The 23,832-nt window shown below is 39.3% G+C and overlaps 1 non-coding gene across 1 annotated transcript; it reads left to right on the top strand.

Annotated features, from left to right (window-relative positions):
- The first annotated feature begins 8,581 nt into the window (after window positions 1–8,581).
- On the top strand, window positions 8,582–8,688 carry LOC144999005 (small nucleolar RNA R71). Its single transcript, XR_013660533.1, has one exon. It is a non-coding gene; the product is annotated as a small nucleolar RNA R71 (small nucleolar RNA).
- Window positions 8,689–23,832: the final 15,144 nt, after the last annotated feature.

Below are 23,832 nucleotides of genomic sequence, written 5' to 3'. Positions count from 1 at the left end.
AAACATGCCATTGAAAAGTTTGAATGAATCTCATCCAAACCTAGGAATTCTCAATACATTTAGAACTTAAAGTTATGTTTTCATGGTGGAGATTTAGTGAATCTTCACTCACTTACCTTCAAATTGTTTGCATGTTAGATTACGGCATACCTTTCTAATATGTAAATATTGTTGTTGGATCCTAGCCCTAATTTTCTTATTGGGTGATAATTAGGGATCCAAATTCTAATCTATCTTTGTCCTTTCTATTTGTAGATGTCGAACGTGAACAACGTTGCTGCAAGCTCGTTCACATTGATGAGCCTTTGCCAAAAGGTAACTTTCGATGGGACAAACTTTAGCGAATGGATAAGATACATTCGCACGATTGCTCGCTACGAGGACAAGGAGTATGTCCTCGATGAGAAGCTCGAAAAGATCAATCCTGAAATCGCTAATCCGGCTGAATCACCGCTTTTGAAACTCATGAGTGTGATGCAACGAAGGTTCATTGCATCATGATAGCCACTATGAACTCCGAATTCCAAAAGTCCTACGAGGACATGTATCCGTACGAAATGAACCAAGACTTGTTGGAGAGATACCACCAAAACGCGAGGCAAGAACGTTACGAGATCTTCACTAACATGATCTCCGCTAAAATGGGTCATGGTGAATCTCTAACCGTGCACCTGCAAAAGATGCAAAGGTACGTCGATCGTCTTCGCAAGTTGAATGTTGACTTTGGGGAAGACTTGGCAATCGACATGGTGCTTCACTCCTTGCCTCCGTGTTACAACCAATTTCAGATGACCTACCACATGAACAAAGAAGAGGTCACCCTAAGTAAGATCCAAGGTCTCCTTAGGGTTGCTGAGAGCAATCTCAAGGACAAGTCTGTTGCACCCACTCCCAATCCACCCGTTGCTCTTGTTTTGGCCATTGGGCAAGGAAGAGGAAAGAAGAGGAAGGCTCCGTCTAAGAGCCACCGCAAGGGAAAGTCCCGAGATGGTTCCTCCTCTAGTGGGACCAAATTTGATCCCGCTAAGCCTAACTCTAACCCAAAGGAGGAAGAGTGCCACCATTGCCACAAAATAGGGCATTGGAAGAGAAGCTGCTCAGAGTACCTGCAAGCTATCAAGGAAGGGAAGATCAAGCCGTCTTTCGCAGGTATATATACAATTAAATCTAATGATTCATCTCATGCTATTTCTTGGGTCCTAGATACTGGGTGTGGTTACCACATTTGTTCTGAATTGCAGGGACAAAGAAGAAATAGGGATGTGGAGCATGGAAGAATAAATCTAATCATGGGGAACAGAAGATCGTCGCCTGTGACCAAGATTGGAGTGTATTCTCTAGTGCTTATGAATGGTTTATGTTTAGATTTAAACAATTGTTGCTATTCTCCAGAAATGGCAAGAAACATCATTTCATTTCATGGTTTGTTTAGACAAGGATTTAGATTTTCTTTTAATAATGAGAATGGTTCTATTTGTGCTTATCTAAATGGTGTCTTATATTTTGAAGCAATACCATGTAATGGAATTTATGAAACTGTTATGATTGTAGATAACCTAGGAAATGATGTTTTATGCATGGATTCTTCCAATAGTATGGATAGAGCATCCTTGTGACATTGTCGTCTTGGACATGTCAACAAGAAGCACATAGCCCAACTCCAAAAGGATGGAGTGTTGGAGTCATTCAACCTTAGGGAAGATGACACGTGCGAATCTTGTTTACTTGGAAAGATGACCAAGTCACCCTTCACTAGCTCATGTGAAAGGGGTGAGGGTTTATTAGACCTAATACATACCGATGTATGTGGACCATTTAGATCAACCACAAAGGATGGGAACCGCTTCTATGTGACTTTTACCGATGACTATAGTAGATATGGATATATCTACTTAATCAAGCAAAAGTCAGAAACATTTGAAAAGTTCAAAGAGTTCAATAATGAAGTGGAGAATCAACTGGGCAGGAAAATCAAGATACTTCGATCCGATCGAGGAGGAGAGTACCTAAGTCTTGAATTCCACGACTATATAAAAGAGTGTGGAATAGTTTCACAATTGACGCCACCTAGGACACCACAATTGAATGGTGTGGCAGAAAGGCGTAATCGAACCTTGTTAGACATGGTCCTCTCTATGATGAGTCGTGCTTCACTATCTATCTCATTCTGGGGGTATGCATTAGAGACTGCCGCCCATATCCTTAACCGAGTCCCTACTAAGAAGGTTGCCAAAACACCTCACGAGATGTGGATAGGGAAAGCTCCCTCGTTAGCACATATCAAGGTTTGGGGTTGCGAGGCTTTCGTAAGACGAGATACTCACGACAAGCTCAAACCTCGTAGTGAGCGATGTATTTTCATCGGCTACTCGCATAGAAACTCCGGTTGAACCGATTAACGAGTCCTTACCTCTTAGACGTTCTGAAAGAGTTAGAGTTCAACCCCACTTTTATGGTTTTCATATTACTACCGAAGGGGACACGTATATTAGTGATGGTACACTAATAAATCTAGATGAACCTAATAGTTGTAAGGAAGCCATGGCAGGCCCGGAGTCTGCAAAATGGAAAGAGGCAATAGACAGCGAGATCCAGTCTATGTATGAAAACCAAGTTTGGAATTTGGTTGATTATGTACCCGGATGTAAGACCGTTGGGTGCAAATGGATCTTCAAGAAGAAGACCAACGTGGATGGAAACGTACACAGATATAAGACGCGATTGGTTGCGAAGGGTTTTACTCTAACTCCTGGAGTTGACTATGATGAGACCTTCTCACCAGTTGCGAAGATAAAATCTATTAGAGTGATGCTAGCAATTGCCGTATTTCATGATTATGAGATTTGGAAAATGGATGTCAAAACCGTTTTCCTTAATGGGAAGTTGGTTGAGGATGTTTACATGGCTCAGCCAAAGGGTTTTGTTGATCCAAAGCATCCAAATAGAGTGTGTAAGCTTGAGAAGTCCATTTATGGACTTAAGCAAGCATCTCGCAGATGGAATCTTTGCTTCAATGAGAAAGTCAAAGAGTTTGGATTTGCACGAGGTGAAGATGAATCATGTGTATATGTCAAGGCTAGTGGGAGTATAGGTAGGTTTCTAGTTTTGTATGTCGATGACATACTGCTCATAGGAAACGACATCCCGACACTGCAGGAGATTAAGTCCTGGCTCGGGAAGTGCTTCGCTATGAAGGACCTCGGAGAGGCTTCCTGTATTCTGGGAATAAGGATAGTGAGAGAACGAAGTAAGAGACTAATAGGACTTAGTCAGAACACTTACTTAGATAAAGTACTAAAACATTTTAGTATGGAAAACTCGAAGAAGGGAGAATTACCGATACAATATAATGCCAAGTTGAATAAGACTCAAAGTCCGAGTACCGAAGCCGAAATAGCAGAAATGAGCCGAGTACCATACGCTTCTGCAGTTGGCTCAATCATGTATGCTATGACTTGTACTCGCCCTGATGTAGCCTTTGCTTTGAGCATGGTTAGTAGATATCAAGGGAACCCTGGCAGATCCCATTGGATTACGGTGAAGAATATCCATAAGTACCTTCGGAGGACCAAGGAATCATTTTTAGTCCTCAGAGGGAGTGATGAATTGAAGGTACGAGGGTATAGTGACGCCAGCTTTCAGACCGACAGGGACAACTACCGTTCGCAATCGGGCTGGGTCTTTACCGTGAATGGAGGAGCAGTAACTTGGAAAAGTTCCAAGCAATAAACTGTAGCTGATTCAACATGTGAATCAGATACATCACAGCGAGCGAAACATCGAAAGAGGAAATATGGTTAAAGAACTTCATTGGTGATCTTGGAATTGTACCTACCATAAAGGAGCCCATGGAGATTTTCTGTGATAATGAAGGAGCGGTTGCCTTGACCAAGGAACCAAGGGATCATGGTAGATCTCGACATATCGACAAAAAATATCACTTTATAAGACATCGTGTAGAAGAAGGACAACTCGTGGTGAAGAGGATATCATTAGAAGATAACCCAACAGATCCGCTTACGAAGGGACTGAGCAGAGTTAAGCACTTGCAGCATGCTAGGGGCATTAGGCAGAAGGATGATATTAGTATAGATTAGATAGTGTTAGAAACGTGTGATAGATAAATGTAATTAACATTTGATGATTAAATAAAAGAGTATTATTTATGAGTAATGTTACTGTCTTATGTTAATTGTTTAACCATTGTTTCACTTTGCATGTTTTGACGTCCAGAATAATTGAGTTTATTAAGAATAATCGAATGATTCAAATTGTCCACAATCGTTCATATGTTGGAAGTAGGTATGAATGAAGATTGTCATGAATTGGTGTGTAGATTGTCTAAATGGTATTAGACATAGCAAAAGTTTGTTGCAGCGTTCATGAGTACTTATGAACTAGTTTTGAGCATTGGAACAAACCCGCACTTGCTGGAATCACCTTATGGAATGTGATAAAAGGGTGATCGCAAGACGATAATATCATATGGTCTTAAAACCTAGATATATGGTTTGTTATTTGTTAATTGGTTGTACATTGATAATACGAAACTGCATCAGTAACTTGATGTTATAAAACGCATTGTTGTGTATAGTTGGTTAATGAATAAGTAAATGCATATAAGTCGAAGTTTATATGTTACTTTTATCCTAAGAAGGAAAAAGCGATATCTCGGCCGCTCGATGATTTGATTTGACTTATGTGTCGGGCCCGGTCAGAACTAAATTGATGTGTTCGATTAAGTTCTATGTCGAATAAATCCGAGATCGAGAAACCAAATGCTAGACAATTGGTTACATATGAATGTCTACATGATATATAAACAGAGGACTGTACGATCCCTTATCTAAAGGAAAAAATTGATTAGATCAAAGTTTGACAGCGTCTTTGAGAGCTACGATTGCTAATCGGTGTATATAGTTACTAGACTTATCCAAGTGGGAGACTATTGGAATAGTGTCTAAGGCTACAACTATATTTGGAAAGTACTTGACCCGATTGAGCATGGTCCTTTTGGGTTGCCTTCACCATAGCAACTTGATAGGATGATTTACAATGAGAGTTGAAATATTATAAGGAATAATAATATTGTTATTTGATTAATATAAGTCATAAATTAATTAGGAATTAATTTGGTGACTGAAGGAGATTAATTGAATGGAAGGGCATAAACTGTCAAGTGTATGATAGTTGTACTTTAGGCTATAATCCCTTATGGATAAGGGGTGGACAATTTTAGGGGTTTAGGATAGACCTAAAATCCGTCCAAGGCTTATCATGAAAGGGCTTAAGATTGCTTAGGGCCTAAGTTATCCAATTAGGGTTTAAAGGTGAAACCCTAGGAGCCTTACAAGTATAAATAGACCCTAGGGGTCATCGAAATCGGTACCCTTGTCACTAAGGAACCCTGGCCTAATTCTAGTTCCATCCCCACTCTCTTAAATCATCCTCTTGCTAGTTGGTGTTTGTAAACCATTAGAGGAGTGACAATTGTGACTCTAAAGCTCTAAGGACAAGAAGATCAAGCAAGTGATCTAAGGTAAACTTATGACTATGATTTCTTAATGTTATTATGATAGAATGACCATTAAAAGTCTTGGACTCATGCATGTTCAATTAGAGAAACCTAGATCCAAGCATTAGGGTTTTGTATGTGCACATAGGGATGTTCATATGGCTAAAACCCATCACGTATAAATGTATACATATGCATATATTAAAATATACATGAAACAATTAAATAAATATGATTATGCTTATGTATGTGCATATGCATAAGAATAAATATATGTATATTTGATATGTGCATATTTAGCTATATTTTTAGTATAGATTTTTATTATTTATTAGCTAATTATTTGCAAATTATGGACAAAAGGTACTTAATAGTGTTTAAATTGTATCACATGAGATACGATCGAAAGCTCAGGAATTGAAGAAAGAAGAAAGTATGCCAAATCTTGAAGCTACTCGGCGAGTAGAGACGTCTACTCGACGAGTACCCACGAAGGTTCGCGAAGCAATACGAGTACCCAGAAAAAAAGGTCAAAAACGAGTGTGTATAACTTCAAAATCATGTGTAATCAACAACAATGTATTAGTCATGGGTGTGATTTACTGACCTCGTTGTCTCACATAAAAGATTATATCTTACTACATCTTTTTTCTCCGTCTTTTGAAGCAGCAATGTGTGTTTAAACATCGAAACATCAAGAAGGGGGGGGGGGGGGGGGAGGAATCGTGATGAGTAACCGTAACATTCAAAAATCCAGCTATTCCATAAAATATTATATCTTACTACATCTTTATTCTCCGTCTTTGGATCTATGTTTTCTCTAATTATACATGCAATATTGTTTCCAAAGCATGAAGCCTGCAACTACCATAGAATTGACATAAACAACATAGAATTGCGTTGTAGAATTACTTCTTTGTTGTAGCTTGTAGTTTTGGCCTTTAAGAGCTTAGAACCTCAGATGTGATGTCTCAAATGGTTCACAAACACCATGAACAAATAGAGGACTTTTGAGAGAGAATACGGAGCACTAAAATTCAGCTATGCTTCTCTAAGAATACATGTTCAACCAATTTTAAGCCAAAGGGTTGTCATATATATAGTGTAGGAATCCAAGAGTCATGGGTAAACCATAATCCATACAATTAGGTTATGATCCATATTTATTGTGGGCTGACTCTTCGTGAATAATTACATAAACTTAATCCATCATGGATCAATAGCCCAAACAATATATATATATATATATATATATATATATATATATATATATATATATATAATCAGTCACTGTTTATTTAATTAGTCTCTTTTGATCACTAAATTAATTCCAATCTTGATCAATACTAATTAAACATAACGATTTTATATTAATATATTAGAACTTATAATATATTATTAAATCATAAATAACCTCTTCTTAAAAGTCCATCCTATCAATTTGCTATGGTGAAGGCAACCCAAATGGACCATGCTACTCTCGGGTCAAGTACATACCAATTATAGTTATGGGCTTAGACACCTAATCCAACAAGTTTTGACTCGTGAATGTCAACCAGGGCTCTTGCAATATTCAATAAAGGGCGTCCAAGAATAATTGGGACATTGACATCTTCCTTCATGTCCAAAACAACAAAGTCAATTGGAAAAACAAAATTTTCAATTTTTACCAAAATATCTTCCATAATACCCATAGGATATGTTACTGAACTATTGACCATGTAAATTCTTGTAGCCTTTAACTTTGGAGTATTGAGCTTTAGATAAAATGAGTAAGACATTAGATTTATGCTAGCCCCATAATCAGCTAAAGCATAAGTCTTCAAATTATTCCCAAACTCACATGGAAGAGTGAAGCATCCAGGATCTCCCATATTTTTTGTAACTCTCCCATTATTACTTTAGAACTCTGCTCACTTAGAATTACTTTGGAATTCTTCTGTAGCTGCTGACGAGTATTGATTAAATCTTGCAAAAACTTGGCATACTCGGGAACTTTAGATAACGAATCAATGAAAGGAGTATTTATTGGAATACCATTCACTTGTTGCATAAACTTCAAATGCTCCTGTTCCAGTGGATGGATATTAGCTCAGGAAGGAAACAGAAGCGGTGGACGATAAGCTCAAACATTATCAAAAAATTTATATTCAGATCATGCCCACGTCGTGAGCTTTAGATGCCCACGCCGTGATCCTAGTGTTTCAGCAAGTTTGTTTTCTTCGAGTTTGGACTTCTTTAGCTTTGGTTTGTACTGAGATGGATCGACTTCTAGTGCTTCAAGTAACTCGAAAATGGTATCCTCTTCAGTTTCTATTACCATGACATGTGATTGAGGCTTTTTCTCGGGAATTGTTTTGAGATAATTTATCTTGTACTAAAGTAGTTAGTTGACCTAGTTAGACTTCAATATTTTGGATTGATGCTTGGTGATTTCTTAGCAAGGTTTGTTGTTCCTTCATGATATTTTGATGTTCCTTGATCATTGCATCTGTCTCATCATGTCTTTTCTCAGAAGCCTCCATAAATCTATGTAAAATGGACTCAAGATCAACCTTCTTTTCAGGAGGTGGTGGTTCTTTTTGGTAGAAGTCTCGGTCAGTTTGCCTATATTTGTCTTCTTTTAGCTTCTTATATTCGTCTTATAGTAACCACTCTTTCTTTGGTTTCCTCCAATTTTCATCATACTTATCCCCAATCGAGTAGCAAACTTGCACCTTTTTATTTCCATGTTCATCCAAATGGCAGTCTCTTGTTAATTGTGGACCATTGCACCTTTCACAACCAACTCTAATAGCATGAATCGACTGATCCATTTGGGTCATCCTCTGGTCCATAATATTAAGCATTGCTAGCACACCATCCATGTCTTCTGATGTTCCACTACCAATTCCCCTTGTTCCATCATGTCTTGGATTATGGTACTCACGAGAATGCTTTGAGACTTCAATTAACTCCTTAACTCCTCCCATATTTTTCTTTGTAAGCGGTCCTTAGGAATCAAGGAGTTGCCTCGTCATGACATTTACTCCATCATAGAATATATACAGTTCTTGTTGTATGTTAAGGTCATTTTGAGGGCAGTTTCTTAGTAACCCTTTATATCGCTCCCATGCCTCATAAAGTGATTCAGCTGATTGTTGCTCAAAATTGGCTATCGCCTTCTTGAGTTTGGCTATTTTTGAAGGTGGGCATAATTGTTCCAAAAATTGCTCTCGCATCTGTGCCCAAGTAGTAATTGCACCAGGTGGAAGTGCTTTCAACCAGTTTCTTAAAACTCCCTTAAAAGTAACGGGAAACATCCTTAACAACACAATCTCTCTTGGAACATTCAGGGCATTTAAATAATCTGCAATGTCATTGACCTCATCTAAATGCTTGTAAGCATCCTCATGATCCTTCCCAGAAAATGGTACATCCTTAAGTGCAATGAGAATGTGTCCTTTTAGCTCGAATGTTGCGGCGGAGGGAATTATAGGTTGCACTAGACCAGGACCAACGTCGTCTCTTATTCGCTTCTTATATGCTTCCATGGACATATCCGCAATGTCTGCCATCTCGTTCTTTGGCTCGTCCTTGAAATCGCTTTCTTCAACCTCGAGTTCAGTCTTGTATTCAATATCTTATGAATTTGGATTTTATCCAAAGCTTTCTAATTTGCTTTCTTCCATCCTTTGACTACTGGACCTACCCATGTTCTTTCATTTCTTCTTTCCAAAAATTGATTTGAGGTCCTTGAAAGGTGATTTCTTTTATGGGTTTGCTTCTCCTGCGTTTTTATCCATCTTTTTGTGAAGGGTCGACTCTGGATCTCCAAGCGGTGGTTCCAAATGTGTGTTTGAGCCTCTGGTCATGTACTACTGGAAATAAACAAAAATAAAAACGTAAAACTTAACGAAAACTAAATAAAACTACCTACAGACCGGCCACCACGACGTGGTAAAGATCACCGCCTCGTGTTGTTGTAGAAAACTAAACAAAAAAGAAAAGCGAAGAAAAACGAAAAACCTACTAAACTCACGTCGTGAGCTTAAGGCTCACATCGTGAATTTAAAAATGAAATAAAAACTAGGCTGCAAATTAACTTTTTTTGCTGGTTTTACCCCCAAAAAAGGATCGATTTACCTAAAGCAGATAAATCAAAAATCAAATAAGTCATTCCCTGGCAACGACGCCAAAAACTTGATGCGTCTGGAACAGCTTCACCTAATTTTACCTCCTAATCTACTAGCTATTCGACCCACCCCTTTGTAAATAGTAAAACACAAAAGTCGGGTATCGAACATAGGGATCAGTTTTAATTAATTAATCTACTCACTATTAAATTAACCTAAAATTCTAGCAAAGTTAATTGGTTTATATCTAATTTTGCAAGTTTAGATATACTTAAATTGTTAACAACTAATTAAATCAATTATGAAAAGCACTCCTGTCAGTTCGAAGTCACTTTCCCTCATTATTTAGTTATTAATTAAGGATAATTCTCGTTGGTTACCAATTAATATTTTATTAGCAATTCAAGTCCAATTTTACTAATGTTAAATTAATTCATGTAGATCTATGTATAGTCACACATGAACACATAATCAATTATTAAATGGATTGGAGTTATGTAAGATTGATTAAGTAAGCACAATATTACGATCACAATATATGTTCTCTAACATAACAAAAACTAATTATTTGATTACTTAACTAAGACTAGTTAGATCCTAGCTCTAGCAATTCAATGATCACTAAATTGCTAGGTGTCAAGTTCATGCAATTCAATATTCACTAACTACACATAACATGAGTTTAAGCAATCTTAGGTATCAAGTTCTAACATGCTAGGTATAAACAATCAACACAAGCAAATAACCAACTAAAAGAATCCACAATCCAATTACTAGTTCATGAGTTCCAACTTCATCTAGCTAACAGGAGCAACTAGATTTAGCTACTCATAGCCACAAATAAACAAATAGTCTTCATAATCAAAAGCATAGTAATTTACCAAGTCAAAAAGTAAAGTATGTTCTTCTTCTTCCCCCTTGGTGTATTACCAAGTTTCTAGCCTTTAAAACTCTGAAAATTGTCTTATGGTATCTCTTATCTCACCAACCAACTTCCTAAAATCGTGAGGATCAAGGATACTTATAGCTTCTGATTTTGCCATCCTCACATTGTGAGCAAGGAAGCTCACGTCGTGAGCTCGAATGTATCCATACCAACAAAAATTCTTTTGCTTTCGGATGTTTATCTTCTAGAATCACCATGATCACGTCGTGAGTATGCCTTTTTGCTTAATTTTTCATCTCTTGAGCTTTTAACCTCCAAAGTTCCAATTCTTGTCACTTTGAGTCCTTATTCTTCAAAATGACTTCTTTTGGCTGCAAAATACAATTTAATCTTATAAGTGTCATTTATCTATGCAAATAACCAAATTATTAATCAAAATGTATTCAAATGTTGCCTAAAAGTATGTACAAATATAGCAATATCAATCACACACCTTTCACTTTCTTAAAACTCTTTATTTTAAATTTTAGGGAAACTATTTTATTGTAAAAATGTTTAAAACCCTTGATTTGAGTCCAGACACCCCTGAAGGTGTGACCGAATCCCTCAAACCAAGGCTCTGATACCAACTTGCAACATCCCAAAATTCTAGACCAAAAATTTCATTTTTGATATAACGGTTTATAAAACAATTTAAAGAAAACATCGTCAAGTTATCTCATTTCATAAAAATCATAGATCATATGTCTCAAAAGCATGTCAAAAAATAGTAACAATGTCAGAGTACAAATCTCAAGAATCTCATATTTGGAAAATCGTTAGTGCGATGCGCTGCTACCGTGCCGACTCCTTTCCCTTCGCGGAAGAAGTATCTGAAACCAAAACTGAAAACCGTAAGATCAAAGCTTCATGAGTTCCCCCATCTTACCACATATCGTACACAACACATACTGTCTAACATATCCGGGTACTAGCTACCCCTTCGGTCTCTTTCAGCCGGTAACTTGCCTATCATGTCACGGTGTTGGCCTACCCTTTTGGTCCTTTCGACTGATAACTTGCCTAACTTATCAGGGTGCTGGCCTACCCCTTCGGTCATGTGGACCGGTACCTCGCCTAGCATATCAGGGTGCTGGCTTACCCCTTCGGTCCTTTCAACCGGTATCGGGGATGCTTTCAACTCCTACTTTTACCACAGCATCCCAGTGCATAAACATATAAGTCATATTCTACCTAGCTTATCTAGGTGTTGGCATACCCCTTCGACCCTAGCGACCGGTATTGGGGTCTATCCTACCCCTCCTACCACTATCTCATGACATGATAGCATACTAGCACATAAGCATAACAAATAGTGACATACCATATATTATCACAAAGACAATCATCTCTACTATAGCTCTACTAGTGGGCCGACGTTGGTGCCTTCAACCCACTTCTACCGGAAGGTAACTCACCTCAATGTTGTGAAGTAGCTGAACTATCCTCATTGTTGGGATCAACTCCTATCAAACTCCTACACATAAAAATCTCTTTTAATTACCCTCTCTTACTCATACCCCTTTCAGGGTCAACTCTGGTCATGGTCAAAGTCAAAGTCAACATCCTGGTTGGCCCAACTCGCCGAGTTGGTCCATCAACTCGTCGAGTTCCATAATCCATAAAACCTTGGAACCTCGACCCTACTCGTCGAGTTCTTTCATGAACTTGTTGAGTTCCATGATTCGTAGAACTCTGAAACCCCCGATCCTACTTGTCGAGTTCTATCATGAACTCATCAAGTTCTTCCTTATAACGTAGTCGGGACCTTTTACTAATAACTCGCCGAGTTCCTCTTGAACTCGTCGAGTCCTCCTTCATATAGAGTCGGGAAATTTTGCACATAATTCATTGAGTTCCTCCTTGAACTCGTCGAGTTCTCCTTCAATCTTCAAGCCCAAACAGGTTCAACTTGCTGAGTGATCTCTCAGACTCAACGAGTTTACTCATTAACAAAAAAAGGTTCGGGGACCACAACCCAACTCACTGAGTCGTATGAACAACTCGTCGAGTGCCCCACAGTCCAAATCCATACAGTCATTTCTAGTCGGGATTAATGCATCCAAAACATAGATCTAGTTCTCTAGGGTCGATATATCACGTAAAGTTTCTAACTTTACGTGTATGCATGGGTTAGTTAGCTCAAAAAGTTATAAAAAGTGGTTCTTATGATGCAGGGGACTCCCATGGCCATAAAGTTGGCACCTTTATGCCATGGAGTCCCTCAAAGACTTTGGATCTAATATCTTGACCCCAAACATGTTTGCATCCATGAATGGTTCAAAAAATGGCTCCTTAAAGCCCTAAATTGCTCCATGAAGAGATATAGTAAATGAATGGACAAGGTAAGAATGTATACCTCAAATGGACCGGAAATGAAGTTCTTCTTCTGGATCCAAAGTAGGGGTGTGTGACATCCCTATTTTTACGGCCAGAAAAGACCGATTTTGTTTATGCTTGTTTAAAAATCAGAGTAACATTTTAAAGAAAAGTGTTGCGGAATTTGTTCGCAAAAGAAAATATGATAAAGATTTATCAAAGCATTTCCGAAGAAATGTATTTCATTAAAAACATCGATATGTCATGTTCGATATAGATCAAAAGCATAAATAGTACAATATAATCCTTACTACATTATTTCATATTTACAGGCCTATAATCCGTAATTCCTCACCATAACATCATATCTATGCTCGTGTGCCACTACATGTAATACAAGAAACTGAGTGGGTTAGGATTGGGAGCCTGGTGAGCACATAGGGTTTTCAACCCACAATAAATATATTTATTAACTTTATCAAACCAAGCCAACCCGATTACCCATTCCTGTTATCCTCACTTTACGTCCCTAAAACATCTAACACAAGGGACTTAGTCCATGGACTTTCATCGGGGTAACAACACTGTTTCGGGGGTTCCTTAGCAATTTATGTCAAATAAGGCAACTAAGTGGGGATAGAGAACTACTGGTGAACACTAAGTTCAAATAAACACCTACAGGTTGCGAGCCTCCTAGCGTTCCACCAGACTGTCTAGAATAGTTTGTGGTTGTCATCTATACTCTGCTAGATGACTAGATCATCAATAACATCGAGGCCTCTCATTATTTTATTTTATCACACATCAACTATTACATCTACCAATGTTTTACCCAACACATTTTGTAGATATAAAATACATATATAGTTTAAAGCATTTAAAACATGTATAAAATCGTTCATACAACATAGATAGCAAGTATAAAAATAATATGCACACATAGAACGTAATTTATATAAAATACTTCATATCTATGTGTAAGATGAAAGTAACTGTCACACCCGCAAACCAAATTGGTGGAAACATTCGGTGGCGGAGGACGTCATGTACAATATCATAACAACGCATAATAGTAAACAAGCAACAACATCATCCATTGCATTAATAATATAATTCAATACAAGTGTGTTTTGAATGCAAATGTAAGACACCCAAAAATGTATATATCAAAATAAAAGACGAGTCTGAAAGTGCTCTGTCTTCTCAAAACCTATCATCTGTACTTGTCTACTGGTGACCTGAGAATACAAGTTGTTTTGAAATAGAGGATCAATATTTAAGTTGGTGAGTTCGTTAGTATTTAGTGTAAAATGTTTGTATAAGTTTGAAGAAAGTGTTTATAAAGGTTTGTTGTAAATGTTTGTAAGTATTTGTTGTAAATGTTTGTATCTCCTAGAAAATCCTATATTTTCTACTTATCATGAAATGTAGCCTTCTACCAAGACCCGAATTTTTTGAATGTTGTTTGTTTGTAAAAGTGAGTGTTTTTCCCAAGCACGACTATCATTCCCAAAATATTGTTTACATTACCGTTTATGTGAGAAGATCACAATGTGAATGCAATGGGAAAAATAATGATGTACTGTAGTATTGTATATAGTAACTATTGTTGTACTAACTACCTTAAACCAATTGTTAATTAAGGTATAATGTGATTTGATTATGACTATGCTTGATCAACTTAGTAAAACATGACGTTTGAAGACGTCGAAATGGTATGACATTCGTCACATGTAGACCTGCAGATCCCACTGTAGCTAGCAGCATGGTTTAGGATGATCAATCCAGTATAGATCTATACACCAATTCATGCTCTCCCTCCAGGAGGCTCTGATTACAAAACTTGACACAACAGTAGATTGCCATGCCATGAAGCAGTGGCTCACATTAATGTTATAGTATTCTTGTATCTGTATAGTATGTTCTCTCTGTTATAGTGTATTGTAGGTTCTCTTTGTATAGTATATAGCAGTGTTGTAAAAATCGGTCTAGGCGGCCGCCTAGGCGCTAGGCGGTTTGCAACTGATTACGATTAGGGGTGCTAGGCGGAAATTGGTCAATATCGGTCAAACTCGGGCTAGGCGGTCGTCGGCGGTCCTTGGCGGTCCTCGGCGGTCCTTGGCGGGAAGATTTTAAAAAATTCAAATTTTCAAATTTTCAAATATTATACCAAAATTTTCAAAACTTTAAAACTTTAAATTTTTAAATATTCAAATTTTCAAATATTATTACCAAATATTTCAAAAATTCAAAATTTAAAAATTTTAAATTTTCAAATACTATTTTTTCTTAGGATATATTAAGTTTTAATATAGTTTTATTAGTAATTTATGGTCCCCGATTAATCCTCCGATTAATCTCCGCCAAACCGATTAATCGCTTGACCCCAGTCGACCGCCGAGCTACCGCCGAGTGATTTTTACAACCTTGGTATATAGTATGTTCTCTTTATATAGTGTATAGTATGTTCCTTCTTGTTTCTCATTATAGTATGTTCTTTCTGTTTCTCGTTATAGTATGTTTGAACTGACTCTTGTATGTTTCATTGTACTAGAAATAGTGAGTAGTAATCTCCTAAACTATACTTATTATAGTTCACTAGTAATGTTGTTTGAATGACTGATTATGTATGTACACCTTTGTTACCCAAAGGCATTGAATTAATGTAAGAACTTTTATATCTATACATATATACATAATATATTACTAAGATTCAAATGACATTTAGACAAACAACCGATACCCTAAGTCCACAGTCAAACAAGGAACATGAAATAAAGCGAGTTATTAGTCCTAAGCCCTTTCAATCTTATTTATATAACTATATCTGTATAGACATGTTTTTGACAATATATAAGTTTTAAAGAGTTTGATAAAGAGTTTAACATATAAAAGAGTTTGATAAAATGTTTTGAAGTAGTTTGTTTGATAACACCGTTTTGAAGTATGAGAAATCCATCATTTTGATAGTTATTAATCACATGTGATTGATATAATAACTATAATGTTTCAAGTTGTATCCCCCCCATAAAAGCATTTAAAATCATTTAAAAGGTAAGTTAGGGGTATGAACTCACCTGTAGTGAGTGATTCGAATGTAAGATCGATATATGATGCTAAGTGTCAAGTGAAGCCTCGAGCACAAAAGGATCCTATTAAGCATATAATGACACATATATGGATATAACTAGTGTATATAACAACTAATCATGATAGAGAACCACCTTAGAGACTAGGAAACACTTGTATTGAAGTGTTATAATCACATATGATTGTATTAAGGGGAGTTTACGGCCACACCTTGGTGTTTACAACCATACCTTTGGTGTTTACGGCCAAGTTGAGTTTACGGCCATAGGGCATGTCTTTAAGATGTGTTTACAGTCCTTTCTAGCATCCACTAAGTGTTCACGGTCCTAGGTTTGGACTTAAGACGAGTTTGCGGCCAATACATGCACCGAAACAAGGGTTTACGGCCATGAAAGGGTTTACAACCGTATAATCTTGATGTTCATGAACTTTATGATGTTTCAAGGCTAGGAATCATGTGTTTTTCAAGCCTAACTAGAAGATATACTTAGACTTTTGAGGATTCCTATGGAGTTCACAGCCCAATAACAAGTGTGCGTTCTTGGTGAAAGTTGATGATCTTGAAGATCTAACCAAAAGAGGTAATTTCATGGGTGAAATCATGGAGTTTCACTAGATTAAGTAAGGTACCAACTAACAAATGAAAGAAACACTTACATAATTAAAGATCAAGATGAAAACTCTTGATGATAGTTGAGAGAGAATCGAGTTTCTTGAGTTGGAAGGGTGAGAAATGGTGAAAAATGAAGGAATTTCATATTCATGGGAGGAGTTCATGACCAAGGAGGTGTTTACGGGCGTAAACCCTAGTTTACGGCCGTAAACCCTAGTTTACGGTCGTAAACTCCACATGATGTAGTTTTCTGGCTTGAATATTGCACAATGAACTCTAAAAGATACTTCCTAACACCCAATCCTTGAATGTACTAGGCTTAGAACACTCAAACAGACCCTTCACCAGGCTAAAAGATAGCAAAAATAAGTCTGACCTTGGATTGAATTAACTGGCTTTATAAGATAGAAATTTTGGATTGTCACAGTAACTATGTACTCACTTGTTAAAGTGACAAATCAAAATTTGAGCAGCGCTTCGCTTCTTAACAATATGATTTCATTCGACGAAACCTAGTATCATTACCACTAGATTTTAGTCTAATATTTATTGCGACTAATTATTAGTCTAGATTCGTCATTAACTCGGGGTCTACTTCATGACCTATCAAGCAAGGAATAACCAGGTAGGATCATATCGGACGTAGGGTTCGTTTGGTATACGAAGTATACTGTATGGAAATCCCACTTTAAACACTTCACTAAATCATAGCCTAGACATCATTCCCGTAAGTAGATCAATCAGTATAACGACTTTGAATCACTGATAAATCTTATTTATAGGTTCATAATAACGATATTATATTTATATATAAGCTATATTTAAGGTATGGTAGACGTATCTCACTTACAACGGGTTTTTATTAAAAAGCAAGCTTCACTGGAGCAACGTTTCTAAGCTGAAAAGCTCTTCTTCTAGGAGCCGTTGAGCGCTCCAAGGCTTTCTTCTAGCGCTAGGGGAGTTCGCTAGGGCTTGGGGGCTTGGGAGGTTTAGAGAGAGAGAGAGAGAGAGAGTAGAGACAAGAAAGAATGGGAAAGGTGTGAAGAAATGAGGGTGGAAGGGATTGTATTTATAGGTTGAAATATGGTTCATCTTGGTGCCACATGTCACCATCTTGTAACACCGTAAAAATTTGAACAATTTTTCACTTTTGAACCCATTGAATATCATTTGAAAACATAAACAAATCTTTATAACAACATTGTATCAATACAAAACCCAGGATCAAAATATATATAAAAACTCCAGTGTGCGTGTGTACGGATCATGCCGGCACCTTCCCGCGATCGTCGCTGGTAGCTGAAACACATAACACATAACACTGTAAGCATAAATGCTTAGTGAGTTCCCCAAAATACCACTTTAACACACAATATGTAACAGTCCGGAATCTCAAGTATTGTTGAAATTATAATTATGGGGTGTTTTAAGGGGGGACTCGGCGAGTTGGAGCCAGACTCGCCGAGTAGGATCGCAGACCTGGTCGCGGGTTCGCGACTGGACTCGACGAGTCAGATAGGGACTCGGCGAGTCTGCGCTGTTTAGCGAAAACCCTAGCCATTTAGGTTTGGGACGTATAAAGGGGACTTATTGGCCGTCATTGTTCGTTTTAGCTTTCTTGGAGGAACCCTAAACCGATTGTGTGCATCTGGAGCAAAGTTAAGGGCCATTGGTGATTTTGAAGGAGTTGTAGTGCAAAGAAGAGAAGGGCTTGGCTAAAGGAACAGCAAGGGGGTCACATTCTGAGGATTGGGGACACAGAGAGCACATTATCCAGGTAAGGATTCGTGTATACTCTGCTATGGTGATGTATTTAGAGGATTAGGGTTTATGGAACCCTTTTATGGATAGATTGAATGTTACCCTTGTTCCCCAAACGATTGTAACCCTGTATTAGGACCCTTGGAGGTCTAGAATATCCCATGTCTGTGCATTTCGGGAATTGGTGAAGGTTTTGGATTGAAATCCTTATGCCTTAGGTCAACATGTAAATTATAAGTCTTGGGGTGTATCATGAGCACCTAAATGAAGACCTTATGTAATGGACCAGTCGAGGAAGGCCAGACCTATGAATGGTCGGAGCAGTTATGACCTTAGGAAGCAGTTTGCGCGGCTGCATGGCATGGACTCGCTGAGTCAGACGAGCAGACTCGGCGAGTAGCTTGAAGAATAATTGGGACTCGTCGAGTTGTTCCTCAGACTCGGCGAGTGGAGTCGGGGTGGCCCCGCGATTCTTCCAGGAGTAACTCGTCGGGTCAAGGAGGATACTCGACGAGTAGAAGGGAAAACTTAGAGGATTGGATGACGACTAGACTCGCCGAGTCGCCAGAGTACTCGCCGAGTCCGGTCGAGTTGACCGTGGACTGTTGACCAGAGTTGACCTGTGTGTGATTTCTTAGGGTCAGTTGTCTTGAAAGATAAAGGTGTTAATAAGCGATGCACGATATTATCCAGGGAGTCTGTAGCTCGGCGGATCGAGTACGAGTGATTTCAGGAGTTGCTGATTTCCAGTATCCTCGAGGTGAGTCTTCTCACTATACTGTAACCAGAAGGGTTTGATTGTGTGACCGGAAGGTCGGATATGATATGTGTTATAGATGCTATAAATGGAAAGATAATTGCTATGCGTGCTATGTATGTTTATATGGGCCGGAAGGCAATATGTTATGTGACCGGAAGGTCGGATATGATATATGATATATGTGCTATATGTGGTAAGTTAATTATTATGCGTGTTGTGTATGTTTACATGGGCCGGAAGGCAATACGTTATGGGCCGGAAGGCAATGTGCTATGGGCCGGAAGGCAATACGTTATGGGCCGGAAGGCGATTATCTCATGGGCCGGAAGGCGTTGTGTAGTGGACCGGAAGGTCAGGGCCTGGAAAGGCATATATGCGTAGGTTGTATATTGGGGAACTCACTAAGCTTCGTGCTTACAGTGTTTTGTGTTATGTTGTTTTCAGGTTCTTTCAGTAACACGGGATGGCACCGGCTCGATTGTACACACTAGAGAAAGAGTTATGTTTTGGAGGATCCTGGTTTTCTATTCAAGTGAAAATGAAATATGTTTTGTAATTCAATTATGAATGAGATTTTAAACAGGTGTTTTAATATTAAAATGATTATTTTAAACAAAAATTTTGTCTTGAAAATCACGGTGTTACAAATTGGTATCAGAGCCTTGGTTTGAGGGATTCGGATGCGCCTTCGGGTAAATCTGGACTCAAACTGAGGAAGTAAGAAAAAGTTTTCAAATAGATAGTTTTCTAAAAGTGAATAAGAGTTCAAAGAGAAAGCAAGAACGAGCAGTGTGTACAATCAGCTAGAGCCCGAACGGTGATTTCCCAAAATACCCTTATTTTTGTGTTATGAGATATGTATGATGCACTTTATGAGATATTATTGCATGCTAGAGACAGGCTAGGTATTTCATATGTTAGGACTAGAGTGGCCTGATTTGTGATGCCTTAGCCTAGGACTCGTTGTTATATGTGTTATGTTTTGAGTATGTGATGAGTGAGAGTATCCAGTTAGAACCCATGAGGGGTAGAGTTACAGAGTTCGGTGGTACTTTCGAGGATGAGCTGAGAAGTTGGAGTTATCACAGGGAGGGAGTCCTATGTATTCTTCGAATGCTCGAATGCTGCTTGCTTTGTGCTTTGTGGAACTCTCGATGATGGGAGTCAGCTACCAAGTGAATATGATGATATTTAGGAGGTAGATGGTTGGCATCATTAGGAGCTCTTCAACAGCTGATAGCAAAGAAGTGGGAGGACGACGGAAGAGCCTAGGGAATAACCCTATCCAGATGAGTGCGCTGGTAGAGTAGAGGATTTCGCTGGGGAACGAGCACGTGCGATGGGATTGGTGAAAGAGCAGGTCGAGCAGCTACTTAGGAGCTCTGGGATGGTCCGTGTGGAAGGTATGGGTAGATGTGGCAGGTAGTATGGGCCCGTACTACTGAAAGCAGAGGACCCATACTTGATACAGGGAGCATTCTGAAGGTCCTAAGGAACGGATTGAGGAGTGATGCTATGGTTCGAGTACCATACATCGGAGCAGATTGAGGAGTGACGTTATGGTTCGAGTACCATACATCGGAGCAGATTGAGAAGTGATGCTATGGTTCGAGTACCATACATCGGAGCAGATTGAGGAGTGATGCTATGGTTCGGGTACCATACACCGGAGCAGATTGAGAAGGGATGTCATGGGGTGAGTACCATGGTTTGTAGTGTATGATGCTTGTGATTATCTTATTATCCGGTCATGATCGATGAGGTAGAGATCGGACGCTATGGGTTTTAGGCCTGTATACCATGATTGAGTATGGAGAGGCGTCCCTCGAGAGGAAAGGCGAGTGCCTATCAGAGTATTTTGGTAAGGAGTTAAAGGAAGAGGAAAATTTCGGTCTGAATTGAGCAATCAGTCGATAGAGGAGAGGTCATCTTCTAGGTGGGTGGTGCTATTTTTGTCCGTGTGCAAGACACGGGAGGCCTGATGTTACAGTTTTGGGTTTGGGGGTACACCCTACAGGTCGTATCGGTGATGATTTTCCCCAGAGTATCAGGTGGAATGTGTGCCGCGAGGCAGTGACTTATCGGGAGCAGACAGTCAGTTGGGACTGAGGTAGTCGAGGACCACACCACACCTAATTGAGAATAGTAGGTTGTTTTATAGTGGTAGTAGTGGGGAGTTCAGTTGAGTTTTGCAGTGCAGGGAGTTTTCGTCTATGTTGGGAGTGGGTCCCTGTCCTTGGGACAATTCCGGTGTTGGAACATTGGTTGATGAGTTGGGGTGAGAGGAACGATGATTTTGTGGTGCAGTCTATGAACCAGGGATGTTATTGAGCAGTTGAGATGCTTAGTGTTAGATTGGTATGAGATTTGGAACGATTAGAGGCAGTCGTGATGAGAAGTTCTTGAGGAGTTCATCAGAGGTTCAGAGTATAGGGGGTTGATTGATTTCCTTAAGGGGAAATTATCGGGCGTTGCATAGCATTCTCCTGGAGCAGGTGCGATTTCGCTGGTGGAAAATAGTCGTGGGTTGGATGTGCTAATTGGTAATGGTTCGAACCCTAAGTGGGGGAGAACCGGGTACAGTATGTAAGGGAAGCAAAGATTTGTCAAGAGTAGTTATAAGTGAAGTATAGAGATATGCTATAAGAAATCATGAGACCAGAGGTGTCGGTGACCGAGGAAAAGGGTCAGAGTGAGTTAATGCGGGAAGTACCTGAGGAGGAGAACGAATGTATCCATGACAGGTGTTTGGTGTTGTTGCAAGTAGATAGAGAATGATTGGGCAGCCAACTCCCAGGGTCGGTATGCGTATCCTCGTTTGGATTTTGAGCGTCGGGAAAAAGGGGTTTCGGAGAATTATCAGTATATTTCGTAGCGTCAGCGTTTTCTCGTATTCTAATCGAGAAATTATATGCACCGAAGTTGTAATATGGGAAAAATGTAGATCTAATTATGGGGTTCAGAGGAAACGTATTATTGTGTTTATATGATGCTTGGGGCAGGAGAACAGTGGTTGTGGCAGGATCTTGTGGTGTTCTGTTGGGGTACTCTGAGATATCCGGGTATGATATCTTTATTTAGGAGTTACTAGTGAATCCTGAATTGAATCAACGTGTGGCATATCAAGTATCTGTGGATCTAGTGGGAGCCTTTCGAGTATGGGCATCCGGGAAGATTATTTGAGAGAGTGGATTTTCGCAAAGATGGGCATTTGTTATGTTGATTGCCTCCAGAGTCTGTGATGGATATTCAAGCCGTAGTACTCCCTACTCTGAGGGTGTTGTGATATTGCGTGGAGTTGCAATACTCACTAGATGGCAAGAGAATTTCGATGTTGGAATGTTTTTCGAGCAATGTATGATGTGGAAGAGTTGGGTTTGGGTAGCCTTGGTATTGAGTCTTTGGAGCTTGGATGTTGAGTTGGGGGTCTCCGTCTCTGTCAGAAGATGCGGGGAGATACGCAAGGAATATGCGCAGCAGAAACCAGGGAATTGAGTTGAGACGATCCTCGGTTGGATTGTATTTTTTTTTCTCGCATGAGGAAAAGAAGATTTTGTGTATGTTGGGGCAAGGGAAGAGAAAGGTATGTTGGGGCTAGTGTTGCATGTGTATGCGATTGCAAGAGGAGAACTCGTGAGAGTTGCTCTGAGAGTGAGAATGGGTCTCTCAGTCGTTCCGAAATGGATACAGTGGGCTTTGGATCGGGGATCCGGTGATTCATGGTTTCCTAACCCTTATGGGCCGAGTGATCGTTGAGATTTAGAACAGAGTTGCATCTTGGGTAATTCTCGGTTACAGGGAGTGGCGGGCAGTACAGAGATCGTGCTTTAGTCGACAGAGCAGATTCAGCAGGTTAAATAGAGGATATTGATCGCCTAGAGCCGACAGAAAAGTTATGCAGACAGACGCCGGTCCGAGTTTGAGTTTCAGGTCGGCGACTTCGTAATCCTGAAGGTCTCTCCTTGGAAAGGAGTGATTCGATTCAGGAAGAGGGGCAAGTTGGGGCCCCGGTATATTGGACCTTTTCGTGAGATTGTGAGGGGAGGACGGGTGGCCTACCGTTTGGAGTTGCCAACTGAATTGAGATAGATCCACGACACTTTTCATGTGTCGCAATTGAAGAAGTATATAGCCGATGAGTCAGCAGTGGTTCCACTGGAGAACATTTAGGTGCATGCGAGCCTGAGTTATGCTGAGAGACCAGTAGCCATCAGGGATCGGAAGATAAAGGTTCTGAGGAACAAGGAGGTACCCCTGGTTAGGGGTGTCAATTTATGACACGACACGACAAAAATACACGAAACGAAACGAAATCGGGACGAAATCAAAATTCGAATTCGTGTTCGTGTCGTTTTCGTGTCAAGATTAAAAAACACGATGTTGTGTCGTGTCGTGTTCGTGTTCATAAATCGACACGGAATTGACACGATTAAGCATGTGGTTGTCGTGTTTTTCGTTTTTGTCGTGTTATATATCTGTAAGTATGAACGAAATACACTAATAGTTATGTAATATTATCTTTGTCGTGTCGTGTCGTGTTGTCGTGTTTTAATTGGTTCGTTTTCGTGTTAATGAAAAAAAACACGACATCGTGTCGTGTCGTGTTCGTGTTATACAAAACCTTGTCGTGTCGTGTCGTGTCAGACAAAAACACGACACAACTGCCCGATTTGACAGCCCTACCCCTGGTATTGGTTCAGTGGCAACCCCGGAATGGATCGGAAATGACTTGGG

The sequence above is a fragment of the Lactuca saligna genome, chromosome 5 (assembly GCF_052625555.1).
Source record: "Lactuca saligna cultivar CGN05327 chromosome 5, ASM5262555v1, whole genome shotgun sequence".
Taxonomy (NCBI): Eukaryota; Viridiplantae; Streptophyta; class Magnoliopsida; order Asterales; family Asteraceae; genus Lactuca; species Lactuca saligna.
This window is presented reverse-complemented; position numbering and strand designations above follow the sequence as displayed.